The sequence below is a fragment of the Macrobrachium nipponense genome, chromosome 27, assembly GCF_015104395.2.
Source record: "Macrobrachium nipponense isolate FS-2020 chromosome 27, ASM1510439v2, whole genome shotgun sequence".
Taxonomy (NCBI): domain Eukaryota; kingdom Metazoa; phylum Arthropoda; class Malacostraca; order Decapoda; family Palaemonidae; genus Macrobrachium; species Macrobrachium nipponense.
In genome coordinates, this window is record NC_087216.1 from 17,902,736 (window position 1) to 17,909,239 (window position 6,504).

Consider the following 6,504-nt stretch of genomic DNA (forward strand, 5'->3'; position numbering starts at 1 on the left):
TTCCCGAGAAATTGCAAACGCTCATGCGATGACAAACCGAAATTCAGTAGCCACACGCAAACCCACGTCACGTCACATCACGTCACGTCACGTCCCAAGAAAGTTGTTTCACATCTTCTCCATTTCTTCTCTCATTATTACTTTTTTTTTTCATCATACCCCTTTCATTACCGTAAACACCAGATCCGCGTTGGCTTTAGGCGAAACTGAGAGATCTCTTTTTTTTTCTTTTATTTTTTTTTTTTTTTTTTTCCGGGGCCTTTTGAGTGCCTCGTTGTTGCCAGCCGCTGGAATCCAGAACGATGTGGATTTGTCTGGTGTTCACCAGACATCGTCAAGTACACCCGAAAGCGAGGCGCAGTTTCAGCTGCTGGTTGTCTGTCGTCTTCTAAAGGTGCGATGCGTTGCAGGAAATAACCATTTTATGAATAAGAATGATTGAGAATTTCTTTCATTTAGTAGATTGGTGGGTAAGTTTAATACGAGTGTATCTATATATATGTATATGAATACACACAAACCTAGCCACCTGGGGGGGCAAACAAGTCCTTATGGGTGCCGGTCCCAGCCCGGATAAAATAGGGAGGGTTGGTGTCAGGAAGGGCATCCGGCTGTAAAAATCTGTGCCAAAACCAAAATGGAATGAGCCGAAATATGGAAAGAGGTAATGCTAGGGCGTACTCCGTAAACGACGCACAGAGACATCGGCCCTAACTCTGTTGGTAAGGCGAGGGCTACCTGCATCAGGAGCGGGGTGCAGCTAAAGAAGCGAGCTCACATTGGGTTCAGAGTATGTCAGCTAAATGTTGGGTCCATGACGGGAGAAGGTAGAGAATTGGCTGACTTAATGAGAGAAAAGAAAGTAGATGTTGTGTGTGTGCAAGAACGCGGTGGAAAGGAAATAAAGCTTAAATGAGTTGGGAGATGGAATATAAAGCTATATTATAGTGGAGCAAATAAACAAGGTAGAAATGGAGTTGGCATAGTACTGTCTAGGTTGAACTAAAGAACTCGGTAATAGAAGTGCATAGAAAAAGAATGACCGTATCATCAGATTGAAGATATGTTATGGAGGAGAGATTCTGAATATTATAAGCGCATATGCACCACAAGTTGGTTGCACAGAAGAAGAGAAGGGAAATTTCTGGAGAGACATGGATGGAATAATGCAAGAACTGGAAGAGCATGAGAGGGTGATAGTTGGGCAGATTTGAATGGCCATGTCGGAAGTGAAAATGAGGCGATTGGGCGGGTGCATGGGGGCCATGGAATTGGGGAGAGAAACCCAGAAGGAGAGAGTGTAGTGGAACTTTGCTGTGTCATTCGACATGGCAATAGTAAACACATTTTTTGAGAAGAAAAGGGAACACCTAATAACATATAGGAGTGGGGGAAGATTCTCCCAGATAGACTATTTCTTGTATAAAAGGATAAATCTGGTCGGAGGTCAAGACTGCAAAGTTATTCCAGGCGACCATGTAGCCCCCCTCAACACAGGCTGCTATGTATGGACTTGAAGTTGAAAAGGGAAAGAAAAACCAAGCTAAAGGTATAAGAAAATTAAATTGGAAATACGAAATACGGAAAATAAAATTGGTTACGGAAGAAGGAAGGGGATAAGAAGAGAGAGTTTAAGAGGAGGGTTTTGGAGGATATTGATATAGGGATTGAAGATGTTCAAGAATGGTGGGCACGAAATGCAGCAGTAATAAGAAGGCATGGAAAGGAGCTGCTAGGAGAGACATCTGGTATCATATGGGAAGAAAAGGATAGTTGGTGGTGGGATGAAGACATTGAGAAAGTAGTAAAAGATAATAAGGAGGCAAGAAAAGATGGGAAGAGTCACAGTCAGTGGAAGACAGAAATAGTACAGAGAGAAAAACAAGGTGGTGAAAAAGGTGGTAGCCCAAGCTAAAGCAAAGTCGTATGATGATGTGTATAATGAGCTGGGGACAAAGGAAGGATTAAAGAAGATGATGAAGCTATCAAAGGCTAGAAAATAAGAGCACCAAAGATATAACACACATCAAACAAATAAAGAATCAAGAGGGTGTAGTGCTTAGAAAGGAGGAAGACATTGTGAAGAGATGGAAAGAATATTTCGAACAGTTGTTAAATGAAGAAAATAATAGACTAATAAGAGAGGATGGGCAAGTGAACATTGGCATGGTAATGAGGTTTTCTAGGCAAGAGGTACTAAATGCACTGAAGAAGATGAAGAATGGGAAAGGCAACCGGACCAGACATGATCCTCCGGTGGAGGCATGGAAAGCATTAGGAGATGAGGAGTGGATATACTGTACGATCTTATGATAAAGATCCTTGAAACAGGAAAAGATACAAATGAGTGGCGTGGAGTATATGATCCCAATTTTTAAAGGGAAAGGCGATGTCCAAAAGAGTGTGGTAATTATAGGGGCATTAAATTGATGTCCCAACACTTTGAAGATACTGGAAAGGATGATAGATGCTAGACTGAGAGAAGAAAGTACAATAGGTAAAGAGCAGATGGGATTTATGAGGGAAGGGGAACAACAGATGGTAATATTTTGTCTGAGGCAAATAATGGAGAAATTCGGGGAAAGACAAAGGACCTACATATGGTATTCATTGACCTTGAAAAGGCTTATGACAGAGTCCCGAGACAAGAGGTATGGAGGAGCCTGAGGGAGAAGATGGTGCCAGAGAAGTATGTGCGATTGATACAAGAGATGTACCGGAATGTATTTACCAGAGTGAGGAGCAGTGTTGGGGAGACAGAAGGTTTTGAGGTGAGAGTAGGATTACACCAGGGGTCGGCTCTGAGCCCATTTATCTTTAACATAGTGATGGATGTTATAATAGAGGAAGTAAGGAGACAGTACCATGGAACATTTTGTATGCGGATGATATTGTTCTGTGTGCAGAGAGCAGGGAAGATCTGGAAGTGAAATTGGAAAGATGGAGACAAGTACTGGAGGACAGAGGAATTGAGAATAAGTAGATCCAAGACAGAATATGTGTACCACCACTGAGGGGGATGATAGAGAAAGTATTCAGCTTGGTGGAGAGCAAATAAGGAGAGTTGATAAGTTTAAGTATTTGGGATCTTTTGTTAACGCTGGAGGAAGTATGGAAGAATAAGTAAAAACATCGGGGGTTACAGGCAGGCTGGAACAACTGGAGAGCGGCTCGGGAGTTCTTTTGTGACAAAAAAAAAAGTGCCGCTTATGGTTAAAAGGAAAAATTTCACAAGACGGTGGTAAGAACAGCAATGCTGTATGGTACGGAAACAGCAAGCATGAGAAAAGCAGAGCAGAAGAAGATGGATGTGGCAGAAATGAGAATGCTTAGTGGATGTCTGGGGTAACAAGAGTGGATAGGATCAGAAATGACTACACTAAGGGGGTCAACTAAGGTGGTGGAAGTATCAAAGAAAGTGCAGGAGGGGAGGCTGAGATGGTATGGACACCTGTTGAGGAGGGATGAGGACCACGCTGGGAGACATACTATGGGGGTGGAGGTGCAAGGAAGAAGAAAGAGAGGGAGACCAAGAAAGAGATGGAAGGACTGTGAGAGGAGATTTACATGAGAAGGGAATTGATGAGGCAGAAGCGCAAGATAGAAATAGATGGAAACGGCTCATCCGAAACGGCGACCCCATATAAAAATGGGAAAAAGCTGGAAGAAGAAGAAGAGAGTATATGTATACACGACACACACACACACACCACACACACATTATTATATATATATATATATAGATATATATATATATATATATATATATATATTATATATATATATACAGAGAGAGAGAGAGAGAGTGCGTGTATGTGAAGGGCGGGGAGGAGGGGGGGGGGGGGGGAGGAAAAAAGGGTACGATTAAGAAAAATTAATTATGTATTCATAACATTATTATTGTTTATCATTATTATATATTTTTATTATTGTTATCATTATTACAAGCAAAGCTACAACCCTGGCCCGCTAGGGGCAAAGCAGAATGCTACAACAACCAAACAAGGACCTAATAAGGAAAGCAGTCTATATAATCAAAGATATTGAGACGTAAAGAATGAAATATGACAGAATAAAGGGAAATGAATATAAGATAAATAACGGAGGAACAATGAAGTGAGAATTATGTCACCCTACTAAGAAAAGTAAATAATTCTTTCTTATTCAAACACATGATAACTGAATATATGAAATATAAACTAGTATGTAGTACATACCTCAACGCAAAGCACATTCTTAAAGCTGACTCAGTACTTCTCTCTGTTTCAATAACAAAGTATGTATATATATCCAGCCCATACGAATCTCTAGTTCATTTCTATTCCTGTAACTTCCTTTGGCATTTAAAAGTGACGTAATTCGTTCTAGAGTCTCCCATATTAAAGAGAACCCAACGAGATTCAACAGAAGTGTTTGGGATCGCGTATTCTGAGCAACGCGGATATCAGTTGTTTAGTAAACCCGTCCCAGGCATTGTACAGTGTTTAGAGGACATCGAAAGATAAATTATTATTCTTTGGTGGGATAAGGTCTTTTTTTTTTCCTGTACCCTAAAATGGACTGGGTACGTTGAAAAGCAAACATCCCTTGCTGTGATTATTTTAAAGGGAACTTTTTTTCCATTTTTAGTTATTTTTTTTTTCCTTTTTTTTTACTGGTGACTTTCAGGATGTTTCTGTCCTTAGAATTTTCTCTTAAGTTACTGTTCTCCCACGACTGTTCGCATTTCTGAGAGTCGCAATGAAAGCGATGGCTTTCATCAAGGTGACGTGACGTTGATAATACTACTGAAAGTCTTGTGACATTCGTCTATAAAGTTACCCCCAAAAAATGTATTATGATAAGGGGTCATTCATAATCCTCTGAAAGTCTTTTGACATTCATCTACAAAGTTACGTGAAGCAATGTATTGATGACGAGGTGTCGTTAATAGCATTTCTGAAAGTTTTATGTATTTATGATGAGATTAAGTTAATAACACTTCTGAAAGTCTTATGTATTGATGACGAGGTGTCGTTAATAACACTTCTGAAAGTCTTATGTACTGATGATGAGGTGAAGTAAATAATACCCCTGAAAGCCTTGTGGCTTTCATCTACAGAGTTACTTAAAACAATGTATCAATGATGAGGTGACGTTAGTAATCCTTATGACAGCCATCAGCAGTTAACGAAAACGATCTATGTATGTAGTGACGTTCATGATATTCCTGTAAGTCTTATGGGTTTTATCTCAAGGTATCCAAATAAAGCAAACGGAATGCCACAATGTAAGCCTTTTTTAATACCTCACATCCGTACCCCATTTAACTTTGTTTTAAACATGATACAATTCTTTCGAGGTTTAGGCTTACTCTAATTTCTGAAAGTATGTTTCACAATAATAATAATAATAATAACAATAAAACTAGAGGCTTAAGTAGCTCCAGGACTCATGCAGAAGAGTGTGCTCCTAGAAACGGAGCACATAGTAAGAAAGTGATGGACCCTAAGGAGGCAGGATGCAACCCGGAACCCCTCCCGCCCCCCACCCTATAAATACCACCGAGTCGAATTGGAAGACTGCGATAGACCAAAAAAATAATAATAACAATAATAATGATCATGTTTGTAAACTATTTAGACGTTTTTCAACAATGATTTGACTGAAAGGAAGCTCGAATGCCACAATATGAGTTTTTTTTTTATTCCCTCACTGACGACGGAGGGTCTCTGGCTTCATTGTGACACTGTACAGTTGAACTTGATAGTTATGCATACATTGTGTACATTTCACTTTTTCTGATTCAGTAAATGTAAACAATAAATCTAAAATGTTCTTAAATTATTACGATGACACTGAAACCTACTACATCACTTGCAGAGGCCAGATACCCACCATCAGGTGATAGAATACCCTCTCCTCCAGGCATCCCCCCGTCGAAGAAAACAAAATAAAAGCAATCTCTTAATAAACTTTAAAGAACGGTTCCGGCCTCCCCCCGCCCGCCCCCCAAACAAGAAAGCGCCCCCTTTGAAGAGAACTAAATAACAACAATCTGAATTAAGTTAAAGAACAGTTCCGACCCCCCCAAAAAAAATAAGAAGGCGCACCCTGGAAGAAAACAGGATAAAAAGCCTGTATCAATTTAAAGAACACCAAAAAAAAAGAAGAAAACAAAATAAAAAAATTTGAACTAACTTAAAAGAACGGTTCCTGCCCCCCAAAAACCTGAAGGAGACCCTTTTGAAAAAATGAAAAAACAAATAAAAAAAAATTTGAATTAACTTAATAGAACGCTTCCGGTCCCCGAAAAACCGAAGGCAGCCCTTTTAAAAAAACAAAATACAAACAGTTTGAATTAACTTAAAAGAATGCTTCCGGTCCCCAAAAAACCTGAAGGTGGCCCTTTTGAAAAAAACAAAACAAAAACAATTTAAATTAACTTAAAGAACGGTTCCGCCACAAAAAGAAAAAAAAAAAAAAAAAACGGGCCCCTTGGAAGAAAACAAGCAAAAGCTCCGA